Below are 22,726 nucleotides of genomic sequence, written 5' to 3' on the forward strand. Positions count from 1 at the left end.
GTTCCAGGGGGAAAGGCCTCTAAGGTCCTTGGTGTCACAGCAACTGTGTGCCAAGTGGTCTACCACTCCCAGTCCTGAGCCCAGGACCTAGGAACATCACCAGACAGTTACAGCCCCTGGCCCACCAGAGGCAGCCTCAGCATCCTCAGCAACATGCACCTCTGAGCCATTTGTCCACTGATTGGCACTGAGCTTCAGTCTGGAACAAGTGTTCTAGAGCAAGTCCTGTCTCCCTCATCCAAGGATGGGAAACTGAACCCTGGGGTGCATGACTCACCTTAAGGCTGCAGGTAAGTTAGTGAAGACTTGGGATCCAGGAACTCTGGTTCCCAGGCTAGGAGGCTTCCAGGAAGGGCAAGATGAGCAAAATCTCAATTGCATCCGCTGCTGGGGAGCTCTCAGATGTCTGCAAGCACCAGATGGAAGTTCATTTCCCGTCGCCCCTCAAGTCTGGTTCCAATTTTAGCAGCAGATGTGCCTCCATGTAGCAGCAGGAAAGCAATATTCTGGGCTTTTCATTCTGTGTTCAAGGCACAGTGGGGAAACCCCAGCTATAGTGACCCCAGGAGGCAGTCGTGTACTTGGTGACTGACTCACTCCCAACTTAGGATCCAAAGAGCATCTGCTCCTCATTCACACAATATATACCTTTCGCTGCCAGGGTAACATGAACCTGCATTCAGAGAGAGAACCATTCTCTTCTCAGCCTTCTGGCAACTTAGATAAGTGTCTTATGTTTCCCCAGGGAACCCCTGGCTGAGAGAAGTTGGGGTTTGAAACTAGCCTGGATGAAGGGGATGTGTTCCATCTTTGATGCTCCAAGAGACCCTGGAGCTTCAAAGGCCTTGAGTAGGTTACAATCACATTTATCTTTTTCAGGGACTTTGCTTTATGAATCTGGTTGGAGACAAAGGACAGAAACACAGGACAAGCCTGGACATCTCTGGGTCCCAGATGATTGTGAGTTGAGTTTCAGCCACCAGGCTTCAGAGTCAGGGGCTGATGTTATTTTCAAGCCACCTTTGAAGAAGCAATAGACGAAAGAGTTTTTGGGCAGAGAGCAGTGTGGTCAAAGGGTCATAGGAATCACACAGGGCAAGATGAAACAAGAGAGATTACTTGTTTCTTTGCTCTATCAGTTCCTTGGAGTTTCTATGCCTGAGAACAAGTACATGGAGATAGTCAAGGCATTGGTGGTGCACTGGCTCCTAATGCTCCTAGTGATACCAGTTTGTGTACATGTCCCTGAGTCCAGAGCCAATTCAGCCTTGTGATAGCCCCAGGTTCTTCCATGTTGATAAGGTTGACATGGCTCATTGCTGGTAACTCACAACAGAAGAGTGAATGAGGGCATGGTGGGTGGCCTGTAGGCCACGTTCCAAGCATGGAAGGATGGTTGGCAGAGGAAGGCTAGCCATTTATTAAGCTTGGTTACCTTGGTTCTTAGCAGTGGCAACCTCCCACATTTAGAATGCTTTTCTCCCAGCTTTTTGCATCATCACTGGGTCCTTCTCAACATTTAGCATCATCTCAAATGAGTGTCTCTCAGGTTCGCTTTCCCTGGCCACTGCACTCTCACAAGCACAGACTCTGATCCAATAAGCATCTAGACACTTCCCTCAGTCAAAACAATAATTATAGTTACAACCTTGGCATGATGGGAAAAGGATAAACTGACAGCTTGAGATTAATATATGTATACTACTATTTTTAATAGATAATCAACAAACACCTACTGTGCAGCACAGGAATTCTGCTCAGTAGTCTGTAATATCCTGTATGGGAAACGAATCTAAGAAAGAATGCACACATGTGTATGTATAAGGGAATTAATTTCCCATACAACTAATATTAATACAATACTGTAAATACACTATAATCCTATATAAATGAAAACCTCAATTTAGAAAAGAAAAGTTACCTGTAGAGACCCATGGGGTTCTTTAGACACGCAGGATTCCAGATATGATGCTGGAGATGGCAGAGTGGGTGCAGACAGCTACATATGATCTGAGGTTGCATTTTCCTGAGCTTTGGTGTCTTTTGCTTCTAGTGTCACCTTTAATTTGTCTTTGGAGAATCTCATACAAGGGCTTGGAACCACCAGCTGGGTGTAGTTGCAGCATAAGTGGGAGGTGCTAGTTGGAGAGTGAAATCCCAGCTCCCTAGCCTTGGGTTCAGGTACTTTTGAGGCACAACTTATGTCCCAAGTTCCCTGTGAGAACAGACTGTAGCTTCCCTCTCCACGACTTGCATGAAATCAGACCCAGACTGGTTTCATCCTTTGTCATGTCCTGCTTCCCCTGAGACCACACTGGTTTCTCTGGGAGAATTTTTTTATCTTTAATTTTGGCTACGTTAGGTATTCATTGCTGTTCATGACTTCTCTACTTGCAAAGCAGCGGCTACTCTGTAATTGCAGCATACTGGTTTTCAATCCTGTGCTTCTCTTGAGCAGATCACAGGCTCTGGGGTACTCAGGCTCAGGAGTTGTGGCCCACCAGCTTTGTAACCCTGGGGCATTTGCAATCTTCCCAAACCAGGTCTCAAAGGCATATCTTAAGCACTGGATCAAAAGGAAAAACACTCTGGAAGGAATTTTAAATACATCACTTTTACATGAAACTTGTCACCATGGCCTATTGATGAGGAGACTGATAGAGGATTGTCTCCTGCTTCAAGCAACCTCCTGAGACCAGGACTGATTTATGTTCCCCTCCCAAGTGTTCCTACAGCATCTTGACTGTCCTGCCATGTGGCTTTGTTCTTGCTTGAGTTTCTGAAACCCACACTAGACCATAGCTTCCAGAGCCCAGGGCTGTCATGTGACTTACTTGTAAGGATACGTCAGTAGATCTTGTCTCATTCAGACTCTAATGTCAAGACAAAGATCAGTAATTCTATATGAGTGTTAGGTTACAGGTTCAACTACTGTAATCAAACCCTAAACAACATTGTCTTAAATAGATTACAATTTCAATTCTCTTTCATATAATGGTAGTGCAGGTCTCTCCAGAGAGATGGGGACCCACTTCTTGTCACATTTTCCATCTGTGCTACTTTACCTCTGATCTAAAATGGCTACTCCAGCTGCTGTCATTACATCTGCATCCCAGCTCCTGGGACAGAAAATACTACTTTCATATGGAAGTGACTTATCAACTCTACTCAAATTCCCCTGACCGAAGTATCTTCCATGGTCATGGCAAACCTGGAGGTGGTGGGTCCACAGAAGGGCAGGGGAATGTGATCCTACTACAGAGCATTCATGATGAATAACAAGAGCCACCATCCTTCATTCATGTCCTTGTGATTCATTCTTCTTTGGCTCTCCCCACGATCTCTCAGCCTGTTTTGGCCTGCAGATATGGATATGGATGAGATTATAAGAGAGGACGTGGGCAAGGGTTTGCAAATATGGAGAAAACAAGAAAGGAAAGAAGATAAGAAAGTATAAAAATGCAAAATCTATAGGAAAGCAAGCCTGTAATCATAATTTTGCATTTATACAATTTAGTTACACCTGGGGGTTATAAATCAATTTATAAAATAAAAAATAAGAGGAATGTAAAATACAAATATATTCACTAAACCCAACAAAATTATAGGGCTATATCATATTAAACACATAGTAGTATCAGGATTAAATTTGGATGCATATTGCAAAAAACTAGAACAACCATAACTTTAGCAAGATAAACTTGATTTTTCTTTCCCACTGAAACAAAGCTGGAGGTGGGCCTGCCAGAGCTTGTGTGGTATCCATCTCCAACATTACATGATTGTCCAATTCAACTACAGGAGTTCCAGCCATCACAACTAAAATCCAGGCAGCAGTTAGGAAGCAGGTAGGGAAGGGAAGAGACTCATCTCTCAGCTAAATCAGCTTCTTGAAAGCAGTCTTCCAAGAAATCCCTCTTACAGGTCTGTTTGCATCTAAAACTCAGCAGTCATGACTAAGAGCACGGTTGGGCACATAATGCAGTCCAGTAGCTACTGGGTTCATGAATATGTAACAAATTATTTTCAGTTTTGAAAGAAAAGCAGAGAATAGATCATTTTGTAGTCAGACAGCAGCGTCTGTCTTAAAGAACAATCCCTTTCTGAATAAATGAGGCTGAACTGCTGGGCACAGTGTGGGAGCCAGGAGGAAGGAGAAGCAATGAGAAATAGCTAGATGGATCTGAATTGTGCTTCAGAATAAAGAGGCAGACTGGTCAGTAGGGATCTTCTAAGAACTGAAATGAGGATTATACATTCCAGGTGACCAAATTTACTTTGAAAACTGCTTTTCCAACTCAGGTCCCAAATCTCTCTTAATTCTTCAGCTTCTAAATACCTTGTCTTTGTTACCTCACATTCTGACCTGCCTATCTCACCTTCCTTATTTCTGTTCACATCACTTCTCCATCTAGTCCACCAGCTTTACAAGATCCAGTACTGAGGAGTTAGCAACACTTTCTAGAAGGGGGTAGAAACACAATGACTATTTCTACTATAGTATTTGTTTGTCCTGATCAAGGTCTTTTGAAGGACTGAGATGGCTACAATTATGGAGATCTCACATTTCTTCTAAAATCCCAACCAACAATTTGACTTCTTTGGACCTGGAGGGGATGGGTTCACTTTTGCATCCACAGGTCTTAGCAGAGCAGTAAGTCCCCTGTATATGAACAAGTTACATTTCAAAAGGGTGTACAAAAATGTCAATTTCCTCATAAGTTCAGCAAAGTTGCTTAGGTAGCCAACTAAGACAATTGCTTATATATTAGTTTAAAATTGTAGTTTAATAGCTTTATGATACTTTTCACACAAGTAATACATTAAAAAAACCAACAATAAAGCAAACATTTTTAATATTGCAGTACCAGAATAGGGCATGGCAACCCACTCCAGTATTCTTGTCTGGAGAATCCCCATGGCAAGAGGAGTCTGCCGGACTACAGACCATATGTTGGCAAAGTTGGACACAGCTGAGCAAATAAGTACACCTTTAAAAGTAGAGTAGTAGTACCATCTACATCAACACTGCATTTATGCTTTCGTTCAGACAGCGTAGGCTTGAAATAGAAATACTGCACCATGTACTCCATACACTTCTGTACAGTAAAGTATGCAAGGCACACCCACTTGTCTGGGATGTGCCCATGAAAATGTGTGTCCGATGTGTGAACTAACTGATGTGATTGCACATGCAAATGCACTTTTACATGTTTGAAAGTTTTCAACTTGAAGGTTTGTATGTAACAGACTTGCCACACAGGCTTTCAGTGAATATATGTAGTTAAGGAACAAAAGAGGAAAGTAAGGAGCTGCCTGTTCTTTCCCTTTTTACACGTATTACAGCCACTCTAAATAGCAATTTCATTGGGTATAATTGAGGCCCAGTGTATGGGAACATGGCTGCAAGTGACAGAGGACCAGGATCCCAGGAGGTAAGACAAGAGCCATGGTAGGTTGAGGAGGAAACACGTTTTCACTGGTGTACGTGAAAGACTCGGCAAATATCATCCAGATTTGTTTGCAGTGATTGAGTGGTGGTTTAGGGGCACAGTCTCTGTTGCCCAGGATGTGCAAGAGAGGAGAAGAGAAAGGAGACTGAACCGTTAAAATCAAACATGTATCCCAGGTCATGTATGTCTAGCATTGAAGAGACCTAAGTCCTGTCAATTTATCTGCTCCCTCCTGAGAAGAATTAGAGTCGTAAAAGAGGGAAGATCTGCACTATGCTATCACCTAATTCCTCTTCTGCCCAGTAAACATTGATTTCTAATGCAATTTCTTTACAAACACAGCATATACTTTGTATGATGGAAGACTTCTAATTTACTGTCCCATATAAACCTTTGGGGCTGTTCATTGCCCAGTCACATAGGGCCCTGGAGACTGGCAGGCTCTGTTTTGGCTGCAGAGTGCAGTGTATGTGGATCTGCTATCATCTGGGGCCTGGGTTGTATCTTCAGTCTAGGTCCACATCTGAGGCATTAACTCTAGTTGGGTTTAATTCTATCATCTTGCTCTTTATCTTCAATTTGTCCCATGTTCTTTCTACGTCTCTTTCTATCCCTGACTTCTTTCTACGTCTCTTTCTATCCCTGACTTCTTTATGACTGAGTAGTTTTTATGATTCTCTTTTATATCCTTTGTCACTTTATTAACTGTAACCATTTTTGAAGTAGTTTTAAGATCCATGGTATGCATCTTTAACTTGCCCATCGGTCATTATTAATTATGTTAATTATTAATAATTATTAAATTGTTTATTTGTCATTTCTTTGACTGTGTTGGTTCTTAGTGTGGAATGCAGGTCTTCCTTGTGGTAGGGATTCCCTATTTGAGGAGGGCAAGCTCAGTACTTGCAGCATGTAAACTCTATTTGAGATATGCAGACTTAGTTACTTAGTGGCATGTGGGATCTTAGTTCTCTGGCAAGGGAACAAACCAGCATCCCATGCAATGCAAAACAGTTCCTTAACAATTGGACCACCAAGGAAGTCCCTATATTTACCTTTTAATACATATTACATGTTTATCATTTTGGGTACTGTCCATTCCCCTAGAGATCCAGATTTCCACTTCCTTTTAAGTTCATTCTGACTTGAGACCTTTTAGAAAGCGTTTATTACATTGGTCTGTTGGTGGTGATGCAGCCTTGTAGTTGTTGTATGTCTGAGAAAATATTTCATCTTGTTTTTGATATGTATTTTTCTTGGGTTTAGAATTCTGAGTCTATTATATTTCTCTCAGTATTTTAAGATGTGGTGTCAGTGTCCTCTGGGTAACGTTGTTTCATATGCCTACTCTGCTGTCATTCCCATTTGTTGTTCTACTATTTCTGTTTTTCCTTCTGGTTACATTTCTTTGGTTGATTGTTTTAAACAATGAATTATGATATGCCTTTTTTTTTTTAGTTGTCATATTTCTTGTCCTTGAATTAATTGAGCTTCTATGTTAACGGGTTTAAAGCTTTCATCATATCTGGAAATTTTTCAGCCATTAATTATGAAGTTCTTTCCTCTATTCTCCTGTCTTTCACTTCCTGTAGGATTCCATTTACATATATTTTAGCACTCTTAAAGCTGTTTCTAAGCTCTCTGTTGCACAATAATTTTTTTCCCGCAGTCTTTCCATTCCTATTTTCCATGTTTCTATTTAATATACTTAATATTCTTCAGCCACATGAATATAAAGTTTATTGTTCTAGGAAGAATCTTGTTCCTCCCTAGTAATTCCTTGCTAATTATGTAATGTATATTTTACCTGTGTTTTTACTAATTGATTTTTCACTCATAATGGATATTTTCTTGCTTCTTTGCACATTTGGATTTTTTTTTCTTTTTATTTATTTAACTTAATCAGAGGATAATTACTTTACAATATTGAGATGAACCTAGGACAAACACATTCACAATTTATATGGAAATTTTAAATTGGATTGTGGATGTGATCACTTTTACCCTTTGGATGCTGGATATTTTTTAATTTTTATAAATTTTATAAATTACTCCTGGCAATGTTTGCAAACACTGTTAATTTCTTAGAAGCAATTGCATTTTTTGAAGGTTTGCTGTTCTTCATCAACTCCTGGAGCTTTGGCAAACTCATGTCCATCAAGTCAGTGATGCCATCTAACCATCTCATCCTCTGTCGTCCTCTTCTCCTCCTGCCTTCAATCTTTCCCAGTAACAGGGTCTTTTCTAATGAGTCAGTTCTTCGCATCCATTGGCCAAAGTATTGGAAGTTCAATTTCAGCATCGGTCCTTCCAATGAATATTCAGGATTGATTTCCTTTAGGATTGACTGGTTGGATCTCCTTGCAGTCCAAGGGATGCTCAAGAGTCTTGTCCAACACCACAGTTCAAAATCATCAATTCTTCATTGCTCACCATTTTTTATGGTCCAACTGTCACATCCATACATGACAACTGGAAAAATCATAGCTTTGATTATACTGAACTTTTTCAGCAAAGTAATGTCTCTGCTTTTAAAAAATTTGTATAGGTTTGTCATAGATTTTCTTCAAACTAGCAAGCCTCTTTTAATTTCATGGTTGAAGTCATCATCTGCAGTGATTTTGTAGCCCTTAGAAATAAATCTCTCACAGTTTCTATTGTTTTGCCATCTATTTGCCCTGAAGTGATGGGACTAAATGCCATGATCTTCATTTGCTGAATGTGGAGTTTAAACCAGATATTTCACCCTCCTCTTTCACTTTCATCAAGAGGTTCTTTAGTTTCTCTTTAATTTCTGCTATGAGGGTGGGGTCTTCTGCATATCTGAGGTTATTGATATTTCTCCCAGAAATCTTGATTCCAGCTTCTGCTTCATCCAGTTGGCATGATGTACTCTGCATATAATTTAAATAAGCAAGGTGACAATATAGAGCCTTTACCTACTCGTTTCCTGATTTGGAACCAGGCCCTTGTTCCATGTTCAGTTCTAACTGTTGCTTCTTGATATGCGTACAGATTTCTCAGAAGGCAGGTAAGATGGTCTGGTATTCCCATCTCTGGAAGTTTTCCACAGTATGTTGTGATCCACACAGTCAAAGGCTTTTGCATGGTCAATAAAGCAGAAGTAGGTATTTTACTAGAATTCTCTTGCTTTTTCCATGATCCAACAGATGTTGGCAATTTGACCTCTGGTTCCTTGGCCTTTTCTAAATCCAGCTTGAACATATGGAATTTCACAGTTTATGTACTGTTAAAGACTTGCTTGGAGAAATTACTTTGGTAGCATGTGAGAAGAGTGCAGCTGTGTGGTAGCTCAACATTCTTTGAAATCACCTTTCTTTGGGATTGCAATGAAAACGACCTTTCCAGTGCTGTGGCCACTGGTGAGTTTTCCAAATTTGCTGGCATACTGAATGCAGCACTTTCACAGCATCATCTTTTAGAATCTGATATATCTCTACTGCAATTGTATCACCTTCACTAGCTTTGCTCGTAATGATGCTTCTGATGGCCCATTTATAGGAACAGGCAACTGTAGGAAATTTAGACATGAGGGGCCAAATGGGGGCAGTTTCATTTAACAGGCTGAGATTGGACTGTACAGGTTGCCATAGTTGATGCTATGATAAGTAGCTATAACAGCTACTTGTTGCTACGCTGAAGCTGTGGGAGACTGACAAGAGGCCAAGAGCCTTTTTGGCTTTCCTTCTAGTTTGATTTCAGGGGAGAAGTAGTTGACAAGGAAAGGCTGACTGGTAAGGCTTAGGAAGGGAGTAATCTGAGCCAGTAATCATTAGCTCTTGTGGGAACCCAGAAAACAGAAGCATCAGCTCAGTCAGAGTTCTGCTTCATGGTTCAAAAATAGAGGTCATTTGGGTTGAATCAATATTTGGCCTGGGGATGGCAGCCATAATCTCTAAACAGTAGATTTCCTTCTCCACAGGTGGCAGAATAATTCATATTTGTTACAGACTCAGAAACCCAGAAAGTCCTCTCAGTACCACTTGTTCTTTGCAGGCACACATGCAATCTAAATGGTGGAATTATCATCATGGTGCCCATTCTCCAGATGAGACAACTGAAGTTAAGGACTTGATCGAGGTCACACAGCTAAGCATATGAAAAGCCAAGCACAAACCCAGGGTAACAGTTCTCAGATTGTGTTTTTGCTCCACACCCACTGGGAGTGGTGGGTGGTGATCTGGCACCAACGCTTAGGAAGAAGCAAGCAATATTCAGGCTTAAATTTAAGAAAGTAACAAAAAACACTAGAACATTCAGCTATGACCTGAATCAAATCCCTTATGATTGTATAGTGGAGATGAAAAATAGATTCGAGGGATTAGGTCTGGTAGCCTGAAGAACTATGGATGGAGGTTTGTAACATTGTATGGGAGGTGGTCACCAAAACCATCCCCAAGAAAACAAATGAAACAAGGCAAAGTGGCTGCCTGAGGAGGCCTTAAAAACAGCTGAGAAATAAGAGAAGTGAGCAGCAAAGGAGAATGGGAAAGAGATACCCAATGAAATGCAGACTTCCAGTGAATAGCAAGGAGAGATAAGAAAGTCTTTGTAAGTGAACAGTGCAAGAATTACTGGAAAACAACAGAATTGTAAAGAGTATAGATCTCTTCAAAAATTGGAGATACCAGAGGAACACTTCATGCAAAGTTGGGCACAATAAAGGACAGAATACTCAATGACCTCACAGAATCAGATGAGATTAAGAAGAGGGGGCAAGAATGCACAGAAGAACTATACAAAAATAGTCATAATGACTGGGATAGGGATGATGCTGGGGTCACTCACATAAAGCCAGATATACTAGAGCAGGAAGTCAAGAAGCCCTTAAGAAGCAACACTACAAGCAAAGCTAGGGAAGGTGACTGAATTCCAGCTGAGCAGTTTAAAAATCCTATATAATGAGGCTGTAAAAGTGCTGCATTCAATATGTCAGCAAATTTGGAAAACTCAGCCATGGCCACAGTGCTGGAAAAGGTCAGTTTTCATTCTAATCCAAAGAATGTTCAACCTATCATGCAATTGCGCTCATTTCACTTGCTAGCAAGGTAATGCTCAAAATCCTTTAAGCTAAGTTTCAACAGCACATGAACTGAGAACTTCCAGATTTACAAACTGGTTTGAGGAACCAGAGATCAAATTGCCAACATCCATTAGATCATAGAGAAAGCAAGGGAATTTCAGAAAAATATTTTAATCTACTTCACTGACTATGCTAAAGCCTTTCACTGTGCAGACCACAACAAACTGTGGAAAATTCTTAAGGAAATGGGAGTACTAAATCACCTTACCTTTCTCCGAAAAAGTCTGTATGCAGGTCAAAAAGTGGCAGTTAGAATCAGACAGGGAACAACTGAAAGATTTAAAATTGGAAAAGGAGCATGACAAGGTATAGACTGTCACTCTGGTTATTTAACTTATATTTAGGATGCATCATTCGATATGCTAGTCTGGATAATTCCCAATCTGGAATCAAGATTGCTGGGAGAAGTATCAACATCAACGGATATGAAGATGACACCACCCTAATAGCAGAAAGCAAAGAACTAAAGACCCTCTCGATGAGGAGAGGAGATGAAAAAACTGGCTTAAAAGTCAACATTCACAAAAAGATACTCACCATTCATGGCATCCAGTCCCACCACTTCATGGCATATAGATGAGGGAAAAGTGGAAACGGTGGCAGAGTTTATTTTCTCGGGCTCCAAAATCACTATGGACCTTGACTGCAGCCACAAAATTAAAACACACTTTCTTCCTTTGAAGGATGAAAGGCTATGAAAAACCTGGACAGTGTATTAAAAAGCAGAGACTCACGTTGCTACAGAGGTCTGTAGTGTCAAAGCTATGGTTTTTCCAGTAATCAGCTACAGATGTGATATCTGGACCATAAGAAAGGGTGAATGCCAAAGAACTGAGCTTCTGAACTATGGCGATTGAGAAGATTCTTGAGAGTCCCTTATACATCATGGGGATCAAACCAGTCAATCTGAAAGGGAATCAACCTCTGACCCCTCCTGTCTCAGCTAGGGCATCTACTGAGGGCCTGCATGTGGAAAGAACTGATTCTTCCACTGCAAAAGTGTCTAGCCATGATAGCTCCAAGCAGGGTTTGTAGCTCCACCCCTGAAGGAAGCTCAGAAAGGCTGAAGGCTCTGTGTACCCTAGGACCCCTGATACAAGTGTTGCATTCTCCCCAGCAGCATTGGAGGCCAAGGAAGGGGCATTCGGGCCCTGGAGGAGGGGGATGGCTCAGGGATCCACTGGGGCCACCACTTAACACGTAGGACTGGAAAAGAGAGAGCAGGAATATGTGGCAGACAGCTGGTGACTGGGGTGTGGTCACAAAAGGGAACCAGCTCTGCATGAAATACCTCACCCAAACTCCCCTGGAGGAGAAGGCCAGTGATAAGTACATCTGAGATGGGATGAAAACAGTCTATATCATTACCCCTTAGAATTCCTCTGAATGAGGAGGTGGTGGAGTTGGTGGGTCATCACGAACTCTTCCATGGCCTAGACCATCCCCCAGTCACTATCCTTGGGGCTGCCTCTCCCCAGCTTCAGTCATGAAGTTCTGGAGGAAACTAAGAATCATGTGTGTCCTCAGGGTCAGGGCCAATGGCCATGTAAAGCCAATCATAGGACCCCATGGCCCTGCCAGGTTAGCTGATCTGGGGCTCTACATGTGATCTGAGGTGGGTCATTCAGAGAACACACTTGAACTCTGATGTCTGCAATCTTTTTCCTTATTGGAGATGCCTTGGGGATATAAAACCCTAGGGCAGGTAGCCTGGACTCCCTCATTAGGTGTAGAAGCCTTAAGGAAGAAAGTTGTCAGGCTAAGACCATCAAAAAAGAGGGAATGAAAGAGTGAGGGTGTGAAATAGAGAACGGATGACTTCTGATTTCTTGGGTCCAGTCACTGAGATCTTTACATTTGCTCTGATTCTTGTGTTCTGGATTCCCAGAATCATTTCAATGAGTCTCCCCATTCTTTGAAGCCAGTTGGAGTTGTCTCCTCTCAACTGTGATTCAGACTTTGTTCTATATCCTTCCCGATCTTTGTACACCTCCCAGGCACTAACATAGACACCCACTTGTTTCAGCACCATGATGAGTGAAACCCTTTATTCTTTACTGAGAATAGGGTGTGCAAACCACCAAATACAGTTCACCAGCATCTTGGGCAGGAGTGCCCTAAGTGTGAGTGAGTGTGTGTTAGGCGCGGCCGTACTGATTCCTGTGCCACTCCAAGCATGTACACTGCCTGTGCCGGGCCAACCCTGTCATTTCCTCGATCAAAGACTGAGAAATGCAGTCTCAGGAAGACGTCACCCAAGATCCAGGTCTCTGTAGATGTACTCACTGTGTGCTCTTTAAAGGTGGTATGGCAGTGGCCTCTAGGATCCTGAGGGAGTCAGAGACACACTCTAGTCAGCCTGAGCCCTTATGTTCGACTCCCACAAATATCCAGACCCAGCACAATTCTTGGTTATATTTCCCTCTTTTGGTAAGTATCAAGGGATTTTCTCATTAGCAGGGGATATGTGAGAGTTCATCCACAACCAAAAAGGGCCCGTACATGCAGTTGCCATGAGGAAGGGTGTGGGGGATGGGAGGACTTGGAGTTGGGGAAACAGTGAAATGATATAAAACAAAGTCCTACTGTAGAGCATAAGGAACTCTATTCAATATCCAGTGATAAACCACATGAAAGAGAATAAGAAAAAGAATGTATATTTTTTATGTGTATAACTGAGTCACATGCCTGGGCAGCAGAACTTAAGGCAACCCTGAAGATCAGCCACACTTCAATACAATTTTTAGAAAAGAACAAGAGTGGCCCCTGGTTCTCCTCACTCCCTGTTTCTTTCCTCCTAACTCCTGCTCCTTGCTTTCTCAGCAGAGAATGCCGGTTCTCCTCCTGCATCCCCAAAATCCATACTTAATTAAAAAAAAATTTCCTTTGTATTGAAGTATAGCTGATTAACAATAATCTGGATTTCAGGTGGACAGTAAAGGGACTTAATTGTATGTAGTGATGTATCCTGGTCCCGAAGATACCCCTCCCATCCAAGCTGTCATATAACTGAGCAGAGTTCCCTGTGCTACACCGTAATTCGTTGTTCGTTATCCATCTTAAATATGGCAGTGCCCACAGCATGTTCTTGAAGACTTAACTCATGAGCTCTGGGAAGCCTCCTTCGGCCCACACTCACCCTCTTTGGCCACTCCAGGCTTGGTTGGGTAACTTACTCTGGTTCCCCATCCCCACCGGTCAGTCCATAGCCCTCATCACCCCTAATAAGTCCCCAGTGCCCCAATGCAGAGCACCTTGGGATGCCATTTTCATGGAATCCAGTGCAGTTCTGCATAGAACCAAGCAACCCTCCATGTGGCTCCATGAGTTTGTGGTTTTAGAATTTCTGAAATTCCCTCCCTTCCTCAAAGCCTTCTTTGATCCCATCCGCCAGCTCTGAACTCCCATAGGGAGCTGACATGAAGCCTCCACCCTGTGCAAGGGTTGAGCAGTCACTGTGTGCCCTTTATTCACCTTAGCATCCAACCTCGCCACAGAGGGGTCAGGTACCCCAACTCACAAAGGGGGCACCTGGCCAGAGCAAGGGGAAGATAGTGGCTGAAAACTAGCCGGACCATGTAATTTATCATCCATGCCAGGAAAACTGTGAGAAGGGGAGGGAGAGGGTTAACTCCTATGGTGGGACAGCACACTGGGACTGTCCCCAGCCATTCTCCTTGTCACAGGGCTTATTTCAGGAACTGCTAGCGTTGACTTTCGGGTTCATGCATCTCAAGTTTTGTTTTGAACTGAAGCTCCTTGAACACTGAGGACCTCAGTGTTCCTGTCTCGTTGTGACTCCCACCATGCCAGCATGGTGTGGCGTCTCCACATTTATTTCAGGATGATCAGTGTCCCACACGGGCCTTTACTATCAAGTGGTTGGTGTTGTGGGAGGTTTTGGCCCAGCCACAGGGTCAGCAGCATCTGCAATAGTGCAAGATGGCCTGCAGAGGGCGGCCTCCTTCCAGCAGCAGGCTTAGGGTTATTTTGAGTCCCTATTTGAGAACCACCCCTCAGGATCCTCCCCTCACCTTGAGGATGTAGGCTCGAGCTGGCACTGGGTATTTGATACCATTGATGGTGAAGATAATAGAGGGCAGAATATTGACTGCAAAACATGAAACGTAGTGCTATTAGAGAGAGAGGGAGAGAGGTTGGCCCTGGAGATCCTTGTGTGTGGAGACCTGGGGTGACCCTGAGGCATGACCCTTTACCTCGAAACCCCGTGGCGTGGCACCGATGATCTTCTGGATGTTATTGATCAGTCTTCTTGGGTCAAGGATCAGTGATGTCCCGGTGTCCACAAGAGCCTTGCAGCCACCAGAACAAGCAATAACCTGTCTTTTCATGCTTATGCTGAGAGACAGTGGAACAAAGTGGGCATCGAGGTCACTTTGAGTCTCCCCAGAGCTGCCCTATTCCCGACAGTCTCCTAAACAGCCTTTCATCTCTTGCCCTGAATCTTTTCCTGTGCTCTCAACACGGCACCTTCCTTGACATCCTTGAATGCACTACTTGAATACACCAGAATCTTTTGTACCTTGACACAAGCTGGTCTTTCTTCCTAGAAGAGTCCCCTCCCCTTGACTAGCAAATTTCTTCTTATCTTCCAGATTCCAGCTTAATTGATATGGTTTCAGGGAAGTCTTTCTCCCGGTGTTTATCAGTCTCCCTTCTTGACACTCTCTGTAGAGCCTTCCTCATGTCTAGCATGTACCAAAGTCACAATTCACTATGTGTGTGTGTCATATCTGTGCATCTGCCTTCTTAGATGTGAGGGCGAGTTTTATTCTCATTGCCTCCCTAAAGTGCCTGGCACACAGTGGATACACAATGCTTGTCTGTTTAGTGAGTGAATAAAGACTGTGAAAATAATGAATGAGAAACCTCCAGAGAGCTGTATCTGGTGGAGAGCAAATAACTGGTCAACCACAGGGTGAAGATGGAGATTCGCAGGGCAGCAGGTTCTCATAGTGGAGGGAGAGAGGGGCGCCTCTGTGAGAGCGTGTCTCCCAGCACTGCTCCTACAACCAGCTTGGACCCTGACACCCTGGCCAAGAAATACATGACTAGCCCACAGAAACTACAAAGGACAGGTCAGCTTTTGTCTGAGGGTATCACACAGAATCCTGTCAGTTATTGCCTCTTGTCCTCAGGTCACTCCTGAATCCCACCTTTCTGATTCTCTCAGTTATAGCCCCTGCCCCACTCTGTGCCCAGAGAGGTGGGGTTTCTTTTATATTAGTTGCTTTCACTTCTTAAGACTGCAGCCAATCTCTCTCCACTGCTGGGTAGCTTCTCCATAAGGAGACAGGTTTTCCCCATTTACTCAGGACTTTCCCTGTTTTTAAACTGACATTTATCTGTACTGAGAACTTCCTTGATTCCAAGTTGCCCTGGACAGTTGGTCATCTTATAACACTGTCCAGGCTGGTGAGATCCTCCCTGATCCTGTTCACCACACTGCAGAGTCCTCTGACCGTGCTCCTCGCCTCACAGGTCAGCAGGTGCAGCGCTCTCCCAGCTGCACAGACCTCTCTGGACCCTGTGGGGACCCTGGTCAGAGCCCTGGTCAGGAGGCCTGAGGATTATGAACCCATGGGTTGTTTGTGCATCTATTTGCTTGTGTGTTTGTTTGTATGTGTGTTAGTGTGTGTCTCTGTGTGTGCTTCTGTGTCTCTCACTAGCTATGCATATTTTATGTGTCTCTGTGTACATTTATATGTGACTGCTTCTTTTTTCCATGTGTCTGTGTGTCTGTCTGTGTCGTTGTGACTATGTGTATGAGAATGCATTTGTGTGTGTCTGCCTGTGTCCATGTACAGTAGTGGGAGCATCCCTTGGGCTGACCCTCAGAGAGAGAGGCTTACCAGTCCGTGTGTACACGCCAGTCACCCACTTGGGTCAATGGTAGCCAGTTGAGCTCTCCCTTGTAGTAGCGGTGGTCCACCCCAACAAACATCACCACACTGCCTTTCACCCTGCATGTGTAGAGAGAAGAGAGGTGGGGATTTTTGGAGGACAGTAGCAACAGCACTGTATGAGAGCTTTGCTTCTCCATCCATCAAGACCCTAATAAGTTCCCCATCTACAGATGCAGAAATCGAGTCTAGGAGCGATTGAGAACCAGACTGAGATTGGTTACTGGCTAATGAGTGGCACAGAGGAGGTTAGAAGCTGAGTCACCTGGCTGGGCCCCACCCAATATATCTTCTGAAGATGCCAGGACCTCCTGTGACCTGAGAGCACAGACACCCTCAGAGGACAGGGTGCTGAAGCATTTTGGCTTTCCCCTTGTCCACTTCATGATTTTTCAGGAAAATCAAGCCCTGGAAGTGCTAAGGGTATGGGATCAGGTCACCCAGAGTTGGCTCCACAGGCCTGTGACTTCTATACTCCAACTGGCCCCACGCTCAGAAGGGACCCCACCTCTGTTCTCCCTGTGTTGAAATGCCTAATATTTCATGCAGAAAGGGTCCCACACTTTTGTTTTGTGTCCCACACTTTTGTTTTTCACTGGCTCCTGCAAATTGGGTAGCTGGCCCTGGGCTCACAGTGAAACGCTAATGAGGAAGGAAAGCTACCCACCATCTTTCTCCTTCCTTCCTTATCAAATTCATAAGCAAATCCTAATGCCTTTTCCTCCAACTTGTTTCCTGTTGCCTTCCATTGGTCTTCCTCCTCACTCATCCCCCTAGACCAAGTTACTGGTCTTGAGCCCAGGGGCATGTTTGTGTTCCAATAAAATGTTATTTATAAAAGCCAGTGGTGAAGCTGGGTATGGCCCTTGGGCTATAGTTATTCTGGGTTAGGTTATCTCTCAGAATACTTCTTTTCCAAGTGTTCTATAGTTTTTGTGCAACTGAAAGCATCTTACAGCTAATTTAGAAAAGGCATTGTCCATCTCAGACTTACTTGCTCAAGTAGAAGGCAAAAGCAGGCTCAGAAATGGCACCTTGATCCTTCAGGTTGTCAAAGATGGGGATGGCTCCAGTGAAAGATAAGTTGGGTTAGTTCAAGTCAAAGATCCCATCAAAAGGTATACCCTCACACCAGTATTCCGCCATGCTTAGATCAAATCGCTGGTTAGTATTTACAAGGTCCCCAGTCTGTGGGAGAGAAGAGTGTTCCCAATTACAGACACATGAAGTGGGGCTCGGACTGGGATGGGGTGCATTGTCATTAGATCCTCGGGGAAGAATTGAGGGTGGGCTCTGTCTTTGGTGGAACTCAGACGGTTAGACCAAGCTGGGAGGGGAATTTGGGTTCCATTTGTGAGAGGCTATGAATTTTATAACATCTGCCCCTCTGAAAAACACCACCTGAGTGAGTCAAATTGGCCTCCTGGCTTCTGTACAGCTGGGGCAACAACAGTCAGGCCAGGTCCCATCTGTGCCTCCTTGTGGGCAAAATGAGCCGAGAGCAAGGCAACCTTCTCTTTGGAATCACTGTGACCTAATGACAGGAATGGACTGCATTCTCTGTAAGGTACTGTGGATTCTGCATCTGTCCTGGAAGACAGAAGACAAAAACCCAATTTTGCTTGCAGTGATCTATGAAATCACTGTCTGGGAAATTCACTTTTGGGGATATGTGTGTCTTTGTGTGGGTATGAGATATAAAGAGAGAGAGGGGCACTACTCAAGTGCTTTGGGGAGGCAGGCCATAGGTTTTATTAGACTCTCAAGCATCCTCTAGAATGAGAACTCATTTATCAGGCCTCCTGACTTCTCTGGCCTCCAGTTTCCCAGTCTGGATACCTGAAGCCCTTGACTGCCCCGAGGGTCCCTAGATCAGTTTTATCCTGTCCCCAAACACCCCACAGCAACTGCAGTCCTGAAAAGCCAGCCTAGCTCCATCATTTACCATATGTGTGACCTCAGCAAGGCCCTTGCTGTCTACACCTCAGTTTCCTCATATGTTGCATGAGCTAATCAGACCACCTGCTATGTGGGGTTATTTCAGGATTAAACCAATTATTACCTGAAAGTGCTAGAACAATCTGTGAATATAAAAGTGGGTGTTTTTTTCCCCTCTTCTCACTCACACCAAAATGAACCTTGAACTGCTCATGGGCAGAGAAGCTGCAAGTCCACACCTCAAGCCACTCTCTGGGTTAGCTAATCCATTTACTTGTGTGTCACCACAGGCACTGCCTCCCCAGGGACAGGATCCTGTGGGTAAGATGGCCATTATCTACAGGAGTTAGGCTAGGAAGTGTCCTGCCAGATGGTCCTGCATCTGTTTTGCAAGCAGTGGTCAATCCATAGGCAGTCCTGACTCAGCTTCTGTTTACACATTACTGGAATGGTGTCATAAGCAAGAAATCCCTTCATGCTCCCAGATCCATATGCAATGCTGAAGGTTTTTTGGGTAGACTGGAAGGTGGAAGACTCAAGATGTCTGAACCTAACTTGTGTTGCTGCAGACACAAGAGATGAGTGTCATCAGGGCCATGGGTGCAGAACAGGGTGGCAGGGCAAGTAAAGGATGATCCATGTATGGGTTGTCTGTACTCACAACAGGTTGTGCTGGTGCAAGAGTGAGAGGGTACCCACAAGTCAGATAAGCCTGTGTCAAAGATAACCTGCAATTCCTGAGGGGGTGTTCCAATGGTGATGTACCCACATAGAACATCTACAGGGAAAAGGAGGGAGTGGGTTAGTGCAGAACCGGCTACCCTCTATTCCCACACTGATGCCTCCCTCTGGGTGTCACATATCTCTTGAGATCACTTTCCAACCACTGTGGAGCTCACAACCTTTGGTCACAGAGGTGCTTGCTTTTGATTGTGTGTGTGTGTGTGTGTGCTACATGGTGTGCAGGATACTGACTCTATAACAGGGCATTGAAGTGGTACCTCCTGCATTGGAAGCACAGAGTCATAACCACTGGACCTCCAGGACCACTGAACATCCAGGGAAGTTCTGGTGCCTTCATTTGAGAAACACTGTAGTCTCTTCAAACCCAGCCTTAGCACCCCCTTCTCCAGTAGGTCCTTCTTGATCAACCCCAGCCACTCCCTCTAAACTCAGACCACATTCAATCAACACCACAGAGGTGACCCTTTATTTTGACAGGTGTTTACTCTTTGCATATCTCTCAGGCCAGCATGGGTATTCTTGAAGACAAAATAAGCCTTTTTTCTAATCTAAAAACAGTAACCAATGTGTTAGATTCTTACGGCCTTACACAGAATACGGGTTCAGTATCTTTTTACGGCTGTGGTTCTTGCCTCTGTGGAAATTGAATTCCTCTGCCTAGGGATTTACAATTGCTTTGCAGTTTGTTCTACCTTCTGATCAGAGATTGTTCACTCTTCGTCTGTAACTGAGTGACTCACTTAGTTCAGAAGGAACCTCTGCTTCTGCTGCTGCTAAGTCGCTTCAGTTGCGTCCGAGTCTGTGCAACCCCATAGACAACAGCCCACCAGGCTCTCCCTTCCCTGGGACTCTCCAGACAAGAACACTGGAGTGGGCTGCCATTTCCTTCACCAATTCAGGAAAGTGAAAAGTGAAAGTGAAGTCGCTCAGTCATGTCCGACTCTTAGTGACCCCATGGATTGCAGCCTACCAGGCTCCTCCATCCTTGGGATTTTCCAGGCAAGAGTATTGTAGTGGGTCACCATTGCCTTCTCCTCAGAAGGAACAATCTCCCTCAAACTAATGACACATCTTTGACACAGAAATGGATGTTTACCTGCCACCTGCTAATTTCTGAGCCCAGTCACCAAGACCAGGAGTTGAGGATGAGAGTGCCTTCTCCTCTGGGTAAGGCCCCTATGCCCAGGGTTTCCATGTCCTGCAGGAAGCCCTGGCCCCAACATCCCATGTGGCATCTCCAAATGAGCCCTAGTGCTAGGCTAGAGCACCAGGGGTGCTGTGGGGCACCATCCTCCCAAAACGCTCACTTCCATGATGTTCCTCAGGGGTGAATAGTTATATTTGAGCCAAGAGAAGAAATCTGAGACAGTCTTTAAGCATGTTCCTTCTGGAAATTGTTCAGCATATCTCTTTCACTGAGGGTATTTCTCATGGTCTTCACTTTCATTAGAGGTATTCTTTCACGGAACATTTGACAATGAAAACAAAGAAGAAGCTACAATTAGCTGTCAGTGTTAAGGTATAACTGTCATTGTAATGGCCCTGTGTATTTTCCAATCATTTTTATGAGTCACCTTATTATCAGAATGTTATGCAAATACCATGGCAAAGACATAGGTTTGATTACATGTTCTGTTCTGTAATGTTAGGTAAGTCATATGACCCTGTGGGGTCTCAGTCTCCCCTCAGTAAGATGGTGGAATGTAATGATTCAAACCCTCCAAATAGAATATTTTGGGGATAAGTGAAGTGATGTATATAAGGTACATAATAAATAGAAATTCTCAACAATGCAAGCCATTCACATTGCTCTTGCCATCCCACTGTATCCTTCTCATAGAAGCTCAGGGAAGTAGGTAGAAGGGGGATTCCTATCCTCTCTTACAAGGGAGGAATTTGAAATGCAAGAGGTTTGCAAATTTGCTGTGGTCACATTGCCTGTCAGATATAAAACAGTGTATAAGTAGCTCTTATAATCTTTCTCCAAGTTAAAAGAGAGGAGAGAGTTGAAAGAAGAATCCAGGAGATAGGAAACAAGTTAGGGAAATGTAGAGGCTCGAGAAGGAAGTAGATGAGTCAAAAGAAAAATTAAAAGAAAACAACACAGAGACAAATACACTCACAGAGACTTCCAAAGAGATGAAGAGATAAATGATAGTGATACAGAGAATCAGACAAAGACATATACACACTGAAGTAGAGAGGGAAAAAAGAGGACATGTTAAATAAAAGGTAGAAAAGTGCTATTCCACAGGACCACACCTACATCTGCATTGACTGTGCACTGAACAATTGCAAGGAGTTCCAATTTCCATAGGCCATGACATAACTGGACCCCAAGAGTTGTGCAACTCTGCAAATCTACTCTGAAAATGTACACCAACCCTTGGGACCCACAGTTCCTATAGCAAGGTACTTATCAATAAGTAAGAGTTGAACTTTAACACTGTCAGGGAAATATTCCATTTCCTTCTAAACCTGATGGGTGGAAGAAAAATCAGATGAAAAGAAAAATCACAGAAAGAAATATGATGCGGCTTAAGTCCCCATACGTACATGACTCTGCAATCTGAGAAGGCAACCAGCTCAAAGAGCACAAACCACTTCATGCTTCTTTCCTGGCTCCAAGTACTCAGGGAAGTTCAGGTTCTTAGTATGTAGTGGTAACCAGGAGCCCCTAGTTATATATGCTCTGGCATGCCCTAGCTGAACCCTTTAGGCCACTAGTAGATCTGAAAAAACACAAAGGTCTCGATAAAATCTGTACCTTCATCAGTGCCCTTGGCGAGTAGACTTTGAATCTTCTCAGAATACAGACAATTGAACTGTAATCTCTTCCTTGAAGCTTGGCTGGAAAATCAAACAGATCTACACTGACATCTAAGAAGATGGAGAACCTTGCCTACTTGGAGAAAAAGGCTGCTAAGAACATCATAAAAATGGATACTAAGGGCCATACTAGACATTCACGGTTTCATGTCATCTTCCTAGCCACTTCGTGAGATATGCATTGCTGTCTTCGTTGGAGAGGAGATTTCTAGGAGGATCAGTTGTCAAATGGCAAAGTGAAGACTTCAGGGACAGCCCAGGGACATACAACTGGCTTTAGGTAGTGGGTCTAGTGGCAGAGATCAGGGGTTCCTGTGAAACCAGTCTGCATCAAAGATTTAAGGCAGAGCAGTACTTCAATTACATGGTTTCAGTATTGGAAGAAACGTCATATGCATCCACAAGATATTTTATATCATCCAACAAACGTACAAGGAAGTACTGTGTGTTGGGTTCTGGGTTAAATGCTTCAAAGTCATAGTTGATCAAGACAAAAGTAGTCTTTATCTTCCGCGAGCTAGCAGTCTAGTTCTCACAAACTCATGGCCCCAGAAGCAAGAGAAATGATAGTACTACTAGTTGGCCATGTTGGACCCTGGGCAGCACAGGCCTGACCACTGGGAGCAGCCTTTCCTCCACTTCAACCATGCTGGAAAGCAGGCCAATTGGCCATGTTTTCAAGAGAATCAGAAGGTTGGATATTTATGTACAATCTACTGATTTTAATGTTAGCA

At 43.8% G+C, this 22,726-nt stretch overlaps 1 pseudogene; it reads right to left on the minus strand.

Moving 5' to 3' along the window:
• Nucleotides 1–334: 334 nt before the first annotated feature.
• On the minus strand, nt 335–21,772 carry LOC122430726 (annotated as a pseudogene).
• Between the last annotated feature and the right edge of the window lie 954 nt (nt 21,773–22,726).

This window comes from Cervus canadensis, chromosome 29 (genome assembly GCF_019320065.1).
Source record: "Cervus canadensis isolate Bull #8, Minnesota chromosome 29, ASM1932006v1, whole genome shotgun sequence".
NCBI classification, from domain to species: domain Eukaryota; kingdom Metazoa; phylum Chordata; class Mammalia; order Artiodactyla; family Cervidae; genus Cervus; species Cervus canadensis.